Raw genomic sequence first — 17456 nt, 5'->3', positions numbered from 1 at the left:
AGTTTGAGTATGAGTAGTAACCTCATGATGCATACCCAACATTTAGGAGAATCTAGTATGCATCCGGGAAAAAAGTCAGTAGGAGTAGTAGGAGAAGTATGCGGTTTCGAACACAGCCAATCTCTCAGTACTGTCCAAGGTGCAAATCTGAAGTTGGCTCTCTTCTTCATATGTTCTGGTCCTGTTCACAACTGTCCAATTACTGAGAAACAATACTTAGAACCATTTCCAAGATAACAAAAACAAATATTCCTCTTGAACCGAACCTAACTCTATTAGGGGGCACGTCGATGCTGGCTGTAAGGGACAACAAAATCAGATTCACAAGGATAGCCAACAAATGCATAGCTCTTAAATGGAAGAGCGAACAAAAAATGAAAATATGTTCACAATGAGTTTTTCAAATACTTGTCTTGAATACAGACAAATCCAACAAACTTAATGTTAAAAAAACAACAAAAAAAACAACAACTTCCTCTTAAAATCTTTGTTTTCTTTCGGATAATGAGAGGAGCATCTGTGTTTTCACCAGCGGTTTTAAGCTGTAACTCGAGCCTTTTTGCAGGAGAAACAGTAACTTTACTTTTTACAATAGATAAGCAGCATTGGAAAAGAGAAGCTGCCATCATTTGTAAAGCACTACAGTTCTTATTTGACCTTGAGAGGAGAGCAGTTAGCGATTCAATCCCCAGTAAAGTTTCAGAGGCACTTACAACAGCTGTTGAATATTTATAGCAAGTAGCTCAGATTTGCTGTAAAAAAAAACTCTTTTCGGGAGCTTTCACAGAGTCTGAGCAGCGACGATGTGATAATCAGTCGCTTTTTAATACATTCGTATTAGGAAAAAAATCTAATGAGTGACACGAGATATAAATCCAAAGAAAACAGGGTATTAATGAGACATTTATAAGAGTCATGCTGTGCATCTGCATGATTATTGTGCATTGGGTTGAAGCTCCAGCTGTGAAGTGATTGTCAAGCATGAATGAAACCGTTGATGCCAATCAGCTGATGCCAGCCGACCTCAGAGCTCTGCTTTAACTGATGCTGAGCTCCATCTTTTGTCCAGATCATCTGTGTAGTTACTTCTCCCAGCTAAAATAATTCTCATGCGTGTCATTAAATGTCTCTGAATATCCCAAAATGTCCCCTTGAGATTAACTGAAGCTGGCAAAGCTGCAACAATAAAAGTTAGTCGCTCCTGCTAAAGAGAATTTGCTGATGAGAAAGTGGATTAATAACTTCCATACTTGGGCCAAAGTAGGATTATAAATGGTTACTGCGTTATGTTCGGTTGCCATGGAAAGGATAGAAGTTCTCCATAGAGGTTTTTTTTTGTGCAACATCAGGACAAACGATGTGCGAGCATCCGCATTAGGAGGCAGAAAGCAGTGTTCGTCCGGGTTTGTTTGGCAGAGCCAAGCTTCAAAGCACAGGTGAAAAGGCAGGTGGCGTCATCAACTGCCAAAGAAGATGGATGGGAGTTGTACAATATTCCGATGGGTCCACAGCTCTTTGCCAAGAAAATTGTGGATCCAGGCCAGAAAACAAGCTTTAAAGCAACACCAGAGAAGTTTGTGAACCTTCTGACTAGCACATTGACTTCTGTTATGCACAGTCCCCGGCCTGAAACTGCCTATGGCTGCCTGAGGCTGCCTGAAACTGCCTGAGGCTGCCTGAGGCTGCCTGAAACTGCCTGAGGCTGTCTGAGGCTGCCTCAGGCTGCCTGAAACTGCCTGAGGCTGCCTGAGGCTGCCTGAGGCTGCCTATGGCTGCCTGAGGCTGTCTGAGGCTGCCTCAGGCTGCCTGAAACTGCCTGAGGCTGCCTGAGGCTGCCTGAGGCTGCCTATGGCTGCCTGAGGCTGCCTGAAACTGCCTGAGGCTGCCTGAGGCTGCCTGAAACTGCCTGAGGCTGCCTGAGGCTGCCTGAGGCTGCCTGAGGCTGCCTGAGGCTGCCTGAAACTGCCTGAGGCTGCCTGAAACTGCCTGAGGCTGTCTGAGGCTGCCTCAGGCTGCCTGAAACTGCCTGAGGCTGCCTGAGGCTGCCTGAGGCTGCCTATGGCTGCCTGAGGCTGCCTGAAACTGCCTGAGGCTGCCTGAGGCTGCCTGAGGCTGCCTATGGCTGCCTGAGGCTGCCTGAAACTGCCTGAGGCTGCCTGAGGCTGCCTGAAACTGCCTGAGGCTGCCTGAGGCTGCCTGAGGCTGCCTGAGGCTGCCTGAGGCTGCCTGAAACTGCCTGAGGCTGCCTGAAACTGCCTGAAACTGCCTGAGGCTGCCTGAGGCTGCCTGAAACTGCCTGAGACTGCCTGAGGCTGCCTGAAACTGCCTGAGGCTGCCTGAGGCTGCCTGAGGCTGCCTGAAACTGCCTGAAACTGCCTGAGGCTGCGTGAGGCTGCCTGAGGCTGCCTGAGGCTGCCTGAAACTGCCTGAAACTGCCTGAGGCTGCCTGAGGCTGCCTGAGGCTGCCTGAGGCTGCCTGAAACTGCCTGAAACTGCCTGAGGCTGCGTGAGGCTGCCTGAGGCTGCCTGAGGCTGCCTGAAACTGCCTGAGGCTGCCTGAGGCTGCCTGAAACTGCCTGAAACTGCCTGAGGCTGCCTGAGATACCGCAGTTCACAACTTTGATTTCCAGCCCTGTACAAACCATCTTGACTTAAGGTCGCTTGATCTGCACTCTTCACTTTTAAATAAATAAATAAATAATTATTTTGAATGTTTTTTTTAATTTTTATTATTATTATTATTATTTATTTTTCTTATTATTTTTTTTCTTTTTAATGATTTTATTGCCTTCTTGTGTAGCTGTGAAGCACTTTGAATTGCCTTGTGTATGAATTGTGCTCTATAAATAAAATTGCCTTGCCTTGCCTTTTGACAGCGTCTTTGTGGCCTCTTCAACACGACAACACATTCATGTCTATGGCTGTACCTTTATTCTAATGACAGTGGTGTGACATCCCACAACTGTTCCAAATCAACCTCTAAGATCATCAGGTGCTACTTTATTAAAGGGGATAGAGAATTAAAATCATCTTTTTCACGTTTTTGGTGTTAGTTCTGAGTCTCCCCGCTGTGGGAGTACACACCAAGTGCCAGCAAGTGTCACAACCTTTGTTTCAAGTACTCTCCTTTTTTGAATTGCCGCCAGAAAAAGTGCCAATCCGTTTTTGAGCAAAAGTGACGTCACTTTTGCCACAATCGCCCCCCTCCCACACCCAAATCCACAGCCACCCCGTTTCAGACACGCCCCTTCGGCGAGAAACAGGAACTGTGCCTTCCAAGGCTGTGAAAGCGGACTACGATCCCGGAAAGCAATGTTCGCGATCAATAGCTTTTATTTATTTTTAACAGCATCCCCTGTACATACAACCGCCGACTTTTCCTTTGCTCTGCGCATCTCACGGAGGACAGTTTCACAAACCTTGCACGATTCCGAGCAGGCTTCAGTCAGAATTTAATGCTCAGTGAGGGTCAGTGCCGACAGGGACAGACAGACTGCAGCGAGCTGTGGCTCCGCTGAGAAGGTGCTCGGCTGCAGCCTCCCACCTATCCATGACCTGCACGTCTCCAGGACTATGGGGCGGGCAGGTCGGATCACAGCTGACCCTTCTCTATTTGCACCACTCCCCTCGGGCAGGAGGCTTCGGTCCATTCGGACCAGAACCTCCCGTCACAAAAACAGTTTTTCCCCCTTTCAGTCGGACTTATGAACACTTCATAATCACCTCATAACCTGCCCCAGTCACTTTACCATCATTAAAATTGCACTAATGAAGCTGCACTGTTGTTGCTCTGTATATTGGATACTGTGTATTCTTGTACACACCTTGTACATTTTATATTCATATATTTTTATTCTTTATTCTTTATTATTATTTCCTATGTTACATGTTTGCACCTTACGCCGCAGCAAATTCCTAGTTAGTGAACACTGTTCACTAACAATGGCAACAAAACGAATTCTGATTCTGAACAAAATCAACCCCAGCAATCAGTACAGCCTGTAAGTATCACATTTTATTTAGTTTTAAATGTGTGTTGTGCCATATTCCTGTTGTAAGAATTGCACGTTAGCTCTGGATTGTTCCTCTAAAGGGAATGAGCTAACCAGCCAATCAAGCAACGGCAACCGAATAGCGCCAACACCTACCTGCATTTCATAATGAGGTTGCCAGATAAGCTCTGAAACGACACCAATAAGGCCAAACGACACATTCTAAACCCAGCATAGTAGCATAGCTGTTTCAGAGAGCCTTTTAGGGAGGTTCTGAGCCATTACAGACCCAACCAATTTTTTTTGGGCTACATATCACATCACAGAACAAGGATTAATGCCCCATTCAACCATTCTCTATCACCTTTAAGTGTTCCTAGGATGAAATATAAAGAGACGGGTGAAGATGCTTTCTGCACCAAAAATCTGGAACTCTCTACCAGTGTATATTCGTCAGTCAACAGATATTACAAACTTTAAAAAGCAGCTAAAAACACATCTATACACCTTCGCTTTCTACTAGTTTTATGGATTCTATTATTATTATTATTATTATTTGTATATTGCATTTGTTGTTTCTCTATTGTGCTCTATTTTGTTGTTCTTGTGGTTGTTTTACCTTATTTACTTTGTATATTGATCTTATTTGTAAAGCACTTTGAGCTACATTTTATGTATGAAAGGTGCTATATAAATAAATTTCTTCTTCTTATTATTATTATTAACTGTAGTGATCCATACAGGAAAAGTTTCACTTGGAAGTTTTTCCCTTAACACGCTGTAAAGTCCTCTGAAAGAGGAAGAAGAGGAGGTGAACGGTGTGATTATGTACTTTCAACCATGGGCCACATGTTCAACAACCACATATCACAACTGTTTTTTCTCTTCTTGGTTTAATCCAGTAAATAACATTAAAATGCTTAAATAAAATGCTTTTTTCACGTCCAGTTACGATGGTCACTTGGTTAGGTTTAGGAAACGATTGCAGCTGGAGCTAAAATACATTCTTTTTACGGTGTCACTGACATCTTATTGGACGGCATTTTACATGTCTATTAACGTGTCAACGCAACAACACATTGTGGCACCACTTCAGTCACTTCCTGGTTGGGTTTAAGGCCTCGGTATGCTTCTCCGTATGCAAATAATTTTGACCAAATGTTGACCGGTACACAGTAAACTCTTTCAGAAATGGCGATGTTGTTGTTCTGAGAGGAAGGCGCTAAACCGGAAAAGTGATTCCGGAAATGATGTTGTTAGCCGACCAATCACAACCCTTGGGGTCTCCGTCGCCTCGACGGATAGATAGGTAGGAATTTAGGCCAACGCAAGCGACGGAGAGCGTCTCCGGGAGGGTCTCCTTTGACGGAGAGGGCTCTCCGTAGGCGACCATAAATCAGCCTTTAGGCAGCAACAGCTCTAACATAGGTTTAGAAACCAAAACTCCCTGGTTAGGGTAAATAGTTGAGTTCCCCAAGCCTAAATATGCAAATTAGGAGGAGGAGTTTCAGATTGTTTCATGGATACCGTACCTACCTACAACCAATGGGATCGTTTCTGGAAGGAGGACAGCTCCCAATAAAAGGGCAGACTTCCACAAGTCCTTAAGGAGTCAAAGTCTTTTCAAAGTGTTTAAAAAACAAGAATGAGGTAATCCATCCATCCATCCATCCATTTTTCATACCCACTTCATCTAATTCTGGGTAACAGGGATGCTGGGGCCTCTCCCAGCTGCCATTGGGCGAAAGGCAGGGCACACCCAGGACCAGAATGAGGTGGTGAACTAGTCATTTCTCTGAATATTTCTCTGCATATTTAAATATATCCAGCATAGTAAAAAGCTGAATGCTGCAAAGCAGCTTTTTCTTGAACATTTTACCTTATTGAGCCCAGTGAAGGACAAGGAGAACGACTTTTTATGCGTCACAGCAGCACTTTCACAGTTCTCACACGATGTAGAATGAAATGTATTATTGAGGTTCAGACTAAAAGCTGAATAAAAAAAACAAATTAATGTCGGAATGAAAAGGAATTAAAATCAACACCGTGGTCAAATAAGGAGAGCAGCAACACAAGTCGATGTCCATATTACAACTCTGAATAAAAGCTAAATGTACATGTATTAAAGACGTTTTGTTCCTGCAATGTGCAGACATCCTTACCTCCTTTTCTGAGCCATAATAACAAAACTACAGTCTTGTTATTGCACAGATGGGCACATATTATGCATATTCCTTCCTTTTCACCCAGCATGACACTTTGAAAGTCATCTCAGCCGACTCATCCCGACTGGCAGACTCATCCCCCAGTGGCCCAGAAAAATCTGATTTTAATGGTGTTTCTATTTTAACATGAACCATGTTTTCCTTAATACTAATCAATTAGGTTTTAATGGCTAAAACTAAGCAATTACTCCTTAAATCTAATCTTACCCCCTCATTTATCATTTGTAAAAGAGTGTGGAAGCAAAGAGAAACTGATAATAATGATTTGTGTCCACAAGCAAGAGTGGGTTAAACCATATAGAGTATCTTGTGCCTAATGGTGCCTAAAGCTAACCTTTTTGTTCACCCCTAACCAAAGATACGCTGAAAGTAAAGCAAAACGACTTGCTTGATCCTAAACAAACAGAGACTGACAGTGACGGCGGTTTAAAAAGCAGTAAAGAATGAGTAGACATGGAGAATATTTCCACTTTAGAACTGAATTTCAGGGTAACTTTTGCACCCTCATCTCATTACCAAAATAAAACCTTTATTCTTGTTGAGCCTGGAAACCTGGTGTCCTGTTTGACAACTGAAACTGTGCATCCACCACAACGAATCTGCTTATTAACTCAGTGGTGCTGTTGTTTTGCGCGGATGCCAGCGCATCATTTCCACAGATTACTTGCCAACACCACGCAATGCCTTGTCAAAGAGATCGTGCTCATTTTACATATTTCTGTGAGATTAAGTTGGCGAGCCAGTGCACGGACCCTCCGGGTTCGGATATTACAGACTGATTGCATGTAAATTAGTTTCTGGTATTTGATGAATTGCTCGTTCATTCAGCGATCGTACTGTATGCATCACAAACAAAGCATCTGCACTGAGACGATGAGGGTCGAAAAAAGCAACATCTGCATTAGCACAGAGGCTTTACTTCACGGAGAAACCTCAATTAAAATCTCATTTCATAACCTTCGAGGTCGAAAGGTTGAACTTGAGATGTAATTAAAAGTTAGGGCCTTCTTGGTGGTGATGTGACAGAAACAGGTGGGCTAATTGAGCCCCAGCTAAGGATTTTTTTTGTCTTTTGCAGCACCGACGACCTCAACAAAGATTAATGCAACACTTTCATGAGAACTAAGCAAACAAAACCAGCTGAAGAAAGCCATGTGATATGATTATAGGCTGGAGAAAAAGTGGATGTCACAGCTGTTTATTCAGCTGCTGCACCAGCGAATCAGAGTGAATCGTGTCAGTTTTTTAATTCGTTCGTTATAAGCGACTTTCAGCTTATAACTTGTGAATATTCTCAGTTGCAGGTTGCATTATTTGGGGGCTTCTTGCTGAAATGGGGTTGCTTATTTATTCATTCCTCTGAGAAAGCATTTTGTCTGTTTATAAAAAAGCATAAATTACATAGTTTCCCTCCTGAATCTGTCACCTTCGGTCGTGCACACAGCTGACAGTCAGTCAAGACAAATGAAACAGCGAGAGTTTCAGCAGCTACTCTGCTAACAATGCTGAGGATCTGCTGACAGAAATGTGGAGAAATACGGCGATAAGTGTGTTAAAAGGCTGGATTTGGCTGCAACTGAACACAATTTAAAAGGCAGTTTGCAGCAAAAATAGACTGAACGCAGATTTCATGATAAACCACTGTTGTTAAAGACTAAAGCAGCTATTTGAGGCAGGCTTGTAATCTGTTTTTTGCCAAGTTAAATCCAGGAAAACATATATCTAACGTTGGTTTGCAGATCTACGTCTATTCCACTATATTTCAGGGAAGATAGTTTGTGCTGCAGTACATTCATCTTTAAGCGTCGCATCCTAAAATATGTTGTTTTGTACATACATACATGTACGTACATATGAAACTGTGTTGTTGTTGTATAAATAAAACATAAATATGCGTGATATCGCCCGCAGATAGTGGTGGTAAAGGTCAGGTGGTTATGGGCTTCTTTATGAGAACTCAGTCGTTTGTTTTGGCTTGTTTTTATTGACCTGTTCGCTTGATTCTGTCAGAAGATCTGGTAACTCTTCTTACATGTTTCCTTTAACAAGCCAGAGAGACCGGAGGGGGGGGATGGCGCTTTCAATCACTTACATGCTTTCAACTGATGGACGCATGTTTGAGACCAACATATGACTCTTCTTTTTCATTTCACAGACACTCTGCTCACTTCCTGGTTGGGTTTAGGCAAACATCTTACTTGGTTAGGTTTACAAAAGGATAAAAGGTAGGGCTTTGGATAGCTGGACATACTTTCTTATAGGACGTTTGGCCCACAGGGTCGTCTTTGGGAGGAGAAACGTTTGCTTATATCAAAAGTAAGTGTACAAATTTAACTTGCTGTTGAAGACCATGTGGATGATGCTCGGGGAATGAGTACAATGATTTGATAATAGCGAGATTTGGAGAGGGGATGTTACGTTGTTCGAACACGGAAGGAGACACGATGTCAACGTGCTGACGAATCAAAACTTAAGCTGCTATGTAGGGAACATTGTAAGGAAAATTAAACTGCAGCCATTTTACGTTCTGCAGTGAGATCAGGTTAAAAGAAAACCATCAAGTTTCTTGAAAGCCAGAATTCAAAGACATTGGCTGTGTTCGCATCCGCATGCTTCTCCTACTACTCCTACTACTCATACTAACTTTTTGAGTTAGTATGCGAGTTTGAGTAAGCGAGAAGTTCCCGGATGCATACTAGATTCTCTGAAATGTTGGGTATGCATCATGAGGTTACTACTCATACTCAAACTACCCAAGATGCAACGTAACGTGACGTCGCCGATTGTCATTTCCTGTCAAAACGGCAGTTTCAAGCTAGCTACTACGAGGGTAGGTTCACTTCCTGTTTTCAAAACAAAAGCACCAACTGTATGGTAATGGCTTTCCCTATGATAAAAGGCAACGGGTATTTTATTTTGTGAAAATAACAGGAAGTGCGTTGCTCACTGCGGCTAGCTTTAGTAGCGCCGAATTCGTGGGAACAAAATTGTAAACAGCCGGTATTTTGTCAGGTTTTCAACACGTTGGGGATCTAAACGACTACTTTCTCACCTGAAAACGTTTGAAATGTTGCTAAAGTTTACAGAGTTTAGAGCTTAAGCGAAATCAGCTTCAGGCCGGCTGATTTCGGCTCGGGCAGGAGCGAAATGCATTGTGGGTAAATGCTCTGCATACTGTCTGATCGATGAGTATGCAGTATGCAGAATGGAAGTATGTAGTATGTAGTATGTAGTATGTAGTATGTAGTATGTAGTATGTAGTATGTAGTATGTAGTATGTAGTATGCGGTTTCGGACACAGCCAAAGAGACCAGAAACTTTAGCCTCTTTCACATTTCCGTACACCTTTTAGCCAAAGAAAGGACTGTTCCTACGAGTAATTCCGCCTCTCGCCTCTCAATGACACGAGAAGATCAGTCCAGGCTTGAAAATGCATCTGTGAACGAGCCTTTTCAATGTTTACATATTGATGAATCGGCTGATGAAGAAGATCTGACACATCTGAAAGCTGGAAAAAAAGCCCGATGGAGCCAACTGGTGTGTCTGTTGCCAACTGTGAATCCTCTCACTCCATTAATTTAAAAAATAAAGCCTTAAAAGACTTAAAAAACTTTCAAAAATGTAATTTGCCGATCATAACTTTGTGATACAGTTGAGGGATTCGGAACAAGTGAGTTCCCTGAGCTCTACTTTGAATTATTTATCCAATTTTGTTCTTTGAATACATCGTTTTTCACAGTTAATCCTAAATTCATTCATAACATCGACTGTAAAAACTTCAAAAAGCTCTCGCAGAGAGGAAAACTTGCCGAGTCACTCAGCGATACGGTGACCTAGAAACAGGCACCGGCTTCTTATTGAAGGAGTCGCCGGGTGTCCGTCTGTGCGAGGCTTTCGTGTGCTCGGGCTGTTTCTTGTTATGAGTCTTTGCTCCATCTGTGCGCCGTTTCTCACTTCGAGAGTTCCTCCAACGATAACAAACACAAAGTGGTGTAAAACACACACTGGAACAATCTGCAGGAGCACTCAGACGCTGCAGAGAACATGGAAATTCGGTTCTGCTTATGTGCTCGGGGAGGAAGGAAAAAACACTGTATATTTATGACGTGCACGTTTCCAGCTGCTCCTCTTCTGCTTTCAAAACACATATTTCATGAAGTAAACAACTTCAAGAGTTAGTCCTTGAACTCGGCTCGTGACAAAGCCAATATGAGTTATTGGCGAAGCCTTCGGAAGATGGCGTATTGATTTTCTGACAGGGATGGATGTAGTAGCCCCTTCCGATGGTGACACAACTCCGTGCATGTTAATAAGGTCAGCGAACAAAGATGGGCCACTAACCTTTATAAGAGACGAGTGGGTTCATTCAGAAAGCCACGCTGTATCTTTTTAAATAGTCATAAGCATCCTTGTTAGCATTTCTCAACCACATGCAAAAAGCAGCCGTGACATTTACAGCCTGTGCTCTGCAGCCGCTGTGGAGAGGTGCTGTGCAGCGGATTATTGTGTCCTGATTACAAATAACACAAAGTGTTAAAGGGGATTACTTCGTGACAATCATGTTTGGAGTTTTACTGACATCATCATTTCAAACCGCTGACATTTACGGACGCAGGAGAGGCGCTCGTGTAAAATCGGAGCAACAACACGTGAAAATGTGTTGTAACTGTCCGCCGTTGTCCATGTAACCATCAAATATCGGGGGAATTGGAGGCAGCAGCGACCGCCAGGACAAACGAGGAGGCAGCGAATAGACACAAAGCTAAATTCAGTTATAAAACACCATATTTAAAGAGAAACATCTGAGTAAAGCACCACACAGAACATCACAAAATCTATTATAAATATGGAGGATTATATATAAATAATGACATAATGACAAGATTATCAAGTGAAATTTTAAAGGACACAACCAACTCCAACATTTATGTATAATATACAAATAAAAGGAAGGTAGAGGCCATGATTAGCAAAAAGTTCAGTAAAATTATACGACTAAATTATAGAAATATCTCAAATATCTTTCAACTTAAATACAAATGATAACCGAAAATACATAAAAAATATTAAATAAGTTTAAATGAATGTAAATAAATGAGTATTTACTAATTTATCGTATGATACGACCCCATTGCATCCAGTTTGATTCACTGCTGTTAACCCTCTGACGTCATGCGATCTGATCATAGACCTCAGAGGGTTAAACAATAAAAAGCTAAATAAAGTAAAAATAAATAATAAATCACATGCAGAAAACAAACCTTTGCAGCCCTCAGGGACCCAATGTGTCTCTGTTTTTTTTCAACCATCCATCATTCGTCAAGCATTCTTTGTATCTGTGAAGAAGTTTTTCTGCCTGTTGTCGGGTTATCCAACATTCAAGATATGTTCCTGGACAAAAATCAGTTGTAGAAAAGCACTTTTTGGGAGTTTATTGAAGGCGAGTTATTTATATAACCGTTTAGATAACCTAAATGATCTAAACTCTCAGAGTCTGGTCTGTTATTATCACGTAAAATCTGCCAATTAGCATCAAACGTGAAGCACAGCGGAGGGTGAAGGGAAAACCATTACTCAATATATTTAAATAAAACATAGTGGCTGTGTTCGAAACCGCATACTACATACTCATCGATCAGACAGTATGCAGAGCGTTTACCCACAATGCATTTCGCTCCTGCCCGAGCCGAAATCAGCCGGCCTGAAGCTGATTTCTCTTAAGCTCTAAACTCTGTAAACTTTAGCAACATTTGAAACATTTTCAGGCGAGAAAGTAGTCGTTTAGATCCCCAACGTGTTGAAAACCTGACAAAATACCGGCTATTTACAATTTTGTTCCCACGAATTCGGCGTTACTAAAGCTAGCCGCAGTGAGCAACGCACTTCCTGTTATTTTCACAAAATAAAATACCCGTTGCCTTTTATCACAGGGAAAGCCATTACCATACAATTGGTGCTTTTGTTTTGAAAACAGGAAGTGAACCTACCCTCGTTGTAGCTAGCTTGAAACTGCCGTTTTGACAGGAAATGACGATCTGCGACGTCACGTTACGTTGCATCTTGGGTAGTTTGAGTATGAGCAGTAACCTCATGATGCATACCCAACATTTCAGAGAATCTAGTATGCATCCGGGAACTTCTCGCTCACTCAAACTCGCATACTAACTCAAAAAGTTAGTATGAGTAGTAGAGTATTTTCCCTTATAAACAAGTAAAAACTTACCAGCAACATTGTGGGAAAACCTGGATAAAGTGGCCCAAAACTGAGAGGACGTGTTCATCCCTAACAGGGATGAAAATGGTTTAAAGGGATAGTTCGCCTTTTTTGACATGAAGCTGTATGACATCCCATATAGCAACATCATTTATGAACATCTTCTTACCCCCTGCTGCGTCCTGTGAGCAGAGTTCCAGCCTCGTTTTGGTGTTGATGAAGGTAGTCCGGCTAGTTGGCTAGGGTCAAAAAAATAAAGCGTTTTGCTTCTCAAAAAAATATCCGTTCAAAAGAGTAATACATTTGCATCACAAAATGTTGTCCAGGAAAAAGTCAGACCTCGCTTCGCTTGGCGCTATTTTTGCCTCCCTTGATATCAATGCGTCCAATGTAAAACTGTGCAGACCGAAGAGCAGACCCAGCAGTCCCCTGCTTCCGAGCAGTAAACACGGTAACAGGTGCGGCTATCGCTAGGTGGCTAGGGAGTGCTCGGTTTGCTCTTGGGTCTGCACTGTTTTACATTGGACGCATTGATATCAAGGGAGGCAAAAATAGCGCCAAGCGAAGCGAGGTCTGACTTTTTCCTGGACAACATTTTGTGATGCAAATGTATTACTCTTTTGAACGGATATTTTTTTGAGAAGCAAAACGCTTTATTTTTTTGACCCCAGCCAACTAGCCGGACTACCTTCGTGGAACGCAAAACTCAGCTGGGATTCGGCTCACAGGACGCAGCAGGGGGTAAGTCAATGTTCATAAATGATACTGCTATATGGGATGTCATACAGCTTCATGTCAAAAAAGGCGAACTATCCCTTTAAAAACTAGAATGTCACTATCCCATAGATAGCCTACTTATTTAACCTACTTAATTGTAACAATAAATAAATATTTAGGCCAGCATAAAATATATAATGATAATCTACTAACAAAGGCAATTTGATGGTAATACATTTAAAACTATATATTTCGTTTTACTAATGCGCTCTTGCGCTTTGGCGCGTTATAAAAAGCTGCCGTTCCATTCCGTTTGAATTTTAACGGTTAAAAGCATCCGTTTTATTCCGTTAGAGGCTCATTTCATTTCAACAGCTGGCAACCTACCATGACGCAGGAGTTGGTTGGAAAGAAGGGCACCACTTCGCCTATTTGGAATTTCTTTGGTTTTGAACCAGATGAGCTGGTGCTGCCAAAAGATTTAAATAAATGTGTCTGTAAGATTTGTGCATCTGCGGTCCGTGCCAAAGATGGACAGACAACAAATCTACGCGATCACCTGCGTGTTCACCATCCTGAAGAATGTGCAACGTGTCCGTGCGCTCAGGGCTTGCCAAAAAAACGCAACCGACCATATCTGGGATGTTTGCGAAAAAAACTAAATATAAAACTGACAGTGACCTGCCTAATAATAATAAATTATATAAGAATAAGCCAATTAGGCATAGTTGTAGCATAGGCTATTTTAATTTTCATGCCTGACTCTAATTCATAGTAGTTATATATATTCCTAAAAAAAATTTAAAAAATTAAAAAAGTGGGCGTGGCATCACAATGGTTACCATCCATCGTGATGGTGGGTCATAAATGACGATGGACGATCGGCACAACCTTACCCAGAACCACCAGAATCTGTATAGATCTGCATAGAAATCCCAGTGAGGGGCGGTCTGTGGTGTAGTGGATACAGCAGCCGCCCTTTTGCTGCGTGTTATTCCCCCTCTCTCTGCCCCCTGCTTCCTGTCTCTTTTCACTGTCCTATATAAAGGCATAAAAAGCCCAAAAAAAGCATTAAAAAAAGAAACCACAGTGAGATTAATGACCAAATGAAAATCAGCTGAAACTGAGTTGCAGCTGCAATCACAGGGTTTAGAGGTTCAGATTGAGCCTCCGTACCTCTAATCAGGGCAGCTACGGTGGAGCCCTTACAGATTCAGCTCCTCAACACCATTAATGTAACAGCAGCTGTGGAAAGATACCACTGGAGGCAAAAAAATGTGAATTCACGATGGTGCTGGAGGCTCGCTGTAACGAGAGGCTACATTTATTAGCCGGAGTGTGGACTTCAAAAGAAGCCGCGGAGATGTGTTATTAAAAGTAAAAAAATGTGAACCCACCAGTGGTGCGAAAGAAAAAAAGTCGAGAAGCTCGGGAACACGGACGTCTGCACCGAATCTCAAAGCAATCCGTCTCACGGACGCTGAAATACTTCATCTGAAGCAAAGTGACGGGCTAATGCGCAGAGTGACGGCGCCAGCGTTAAAAAAGATAAAGAGCTTCACACATATGCTGCATAGTAAGGACCCGGGCTCAACTCCTGGAGAATTGATTACGTCTTGTCAGCAGTTCGGGGCGTCTCTGGCAGGCCCGTATTTATCAGGCGGTCGTGTTCCTGAGGAACCTGGCAGAGCTGCAGCAGGTGTGAAGGTCACCAGGAGAGTCATATTTTAATCAAAGACCAAGGAGCTAAAAATACCCCTCGCCCAGCGGGCTCCTCACTGAGAGACTCAAGGAGATGTGAAAAGGCTCTGTAGTGTACACGTTTTAATTATCACGCATACACACCATGGCTGTTATTATGCATAAATGTCAGCTGGACAGGGTTTATCTAAGGAAGCTGTTAGTTGGAGGCGGGGGATGTGTCGCAATGCACCTGGAGTCTGAACTCCAGCCAACACTGACAGCAGGAGCCCGATGCCAAGATGAAGAGATATTCTTTAAAAGAAAACACCGTTAACAGCTGCCGGTGCCTGAGCAAATGATAGAGGCATCATCAGACCTGATAATATGCTGATAGTGCAGTTTAACTGCCTCATTGTGCATAAGAAATGGAAAAAGTCAACGGAAAATCCTCAGAGATTAAAGCAAAAGACAGAAAAAAAAGAGGAAAATGCAACCAAAATGGTTCCTTGTTGCATTTCCTTCAAAGAATTTTAAAATGTTACCGGACTGAAGATGCTCCGGCTGTAACCCTGACACTCAAAAAGAAGCTTTTAAAGCACCGTTGCCACATCTTTTGACAGAAGAAAAGTCTCACCAAGTATATTTGTCTCATTTCTAGTCAAAATATCTCATTACACTTAATATAAGACACAACTGCCTAACAAGTGCTATTTCAGCCAGATATAGGGACTTGTTTGAAGACAATACATCTGGAATATCTTGTTAAATGAAAAAGTCACAGCTGGAGGAAGTGGCCGGGGACAGGGACGTCTGGGTTTCTCTGCTCAAGCTGCTGCCCCCGCGATCCCCGGACAAGCAGAAGACGATGGATGGATGAAAAAGTCTTGAAAACAAATTGTTTTGAGTCAGATTTCATATGAAACAAGCTTTTTTTTGATATTTGAAGAGGTTTTTAAGCTAATTTGGAGATCACTTTTATCTCAAAAGTCCTAAATATCAGTGTGGTCGGTGGCGTAGTGGGTTGAGCAGGCGCCCCATGTACAGAGGCTATAGTCCTCGCTGCAGCTGGCCCCGGTTCCAGCCCCGCACCGAGCAGCCCTTTGCTGCATGTCTCCCCCCTCTCTCTGCCCCCTGCATTCCTGTCTCTCTCCCACTGTCCTATCATTAAAGGCATAAAAAAATATTTTAAAAAAAGTCCCAAATTTCACATCTTATTTCAAGAAGTCTTGAAAAGCTGATTTTTACTAGTTCCATTGGCAGATTTTTTTGCTTATTTCAAGCAAAAACGAAAAACAAGTCCAAAACAGGCAACAGAAAAAAAAGAAAGAAGCCCAAAACCACATGACCTCTCCATCACTATCTGTCTGGGAGAGACATTATATATATGCATGGATTTCAAATGGTAAAAATACGATTTCCACAGATTTATGCAAGAAAAAACGGGCTAAAAGCTCATCTTCTGTGCTATTCTTCTGTTGTTACCTGTGTGACCCGTTAAATCTGCATTCAGCCCATCCGAATACAGCCTTTTAACCCACTTATTGCTGTATTTCTCCACATTTCAGCCACCAAAACCTCAGCACTGATTCCAAACTAGCAGCAGGAACTGTTAACTGGTGCTGTTTTAATACTCTGACTGTTTGGAAGGAGAGCTGACAGCTTCGGGAGGACAACCTATGTCATTAAAGGAAAACAGAAAAAGCATCTTTGGAAATTTAAACCTGTTTTTTTGGTGTTTTCTTAAGCTTCGAGTTGGTACTTTATATAAAAATGTTGTATGTACTTTGTTTGATGATTGTTTTGTTTTTAATTTGTGAAAATTGCCTGTAATGTTTGGTAAAAACAGAGGAAAGACTTGACCTTGTTATGAGATGATACGGCTCAGTGTCTGTTAATCTCTTTTAATATTACAAAACATGTGGCCAGCTTATCCAAAACATTATGGATGTTTGGATCAGACTGAGTCCAGGTTACAGATTACAAATGATCAAGCAACATGCTCATGTATGACCGCCTGCTCCACTTTAAGCTGGCCAGCAGTCACATGGCATTATGTTCTGTGAGAGAATACCCTTAAATCATCGTCATTATCATCCGTACGTCATTTAGAAATGCAGGAAATATGTACCCTAATCCCACAGATGCAGTTTTAGAACTAACCTACTTGGTATCACTGCTGCCGGTTTGGGCAAACAGGCAGGGCCATAACTTGGCCTTCTCATCTGCCTTTAAACCTAATTTATCACGTAAGTAAGCGGATGTTAGGATCCAGTGAGATCTGCCAGAATATGCAGATTTGTGAGGAAGCAGAGTAAATCTGACATTAAATCTCATCAGTACTGCTCATCCTCTATTGGTACTGCCAGCAGGTCACATTTAATGTGCACTGCACCTGGAGGCAAACACGCTTCTACCAAAATGACATTAAATTACTTTCATTTTTTGTATTGAGACAGGTACAAAACACAACGTTTAAACATATCAAAAGTTATGCATTTTAGTTCAACTTCATTTAAATATCACTTGTCAAACACAAGTGTAAAATCTAAATGAAAACAGCATATTAAAACTACTAATAAAAGCAAAGAAACCTGCAACAGAAGCAAAAAGTCATGGAAGTTCCAC

The sequence above is a fragment of the Odontesthes bonariensis genome, chromosome 23 (genome assembly GCF_027942865.1).
Source record: "Odontesthes bonariensis isolate fOdoBon6 chromosome 23, fOdoBon6.hap1, whole genome shotgun sequence".
Taxonomy (NCBI): Eukaryota; Metazoa; Chordata; class Actinopteri; order Atheriniformes; family Atherinopsidae; genus Odontesthes; species Odontesthes bonariensis.
Note: the sequence above shows the minus strand (reverse complement) of the source record.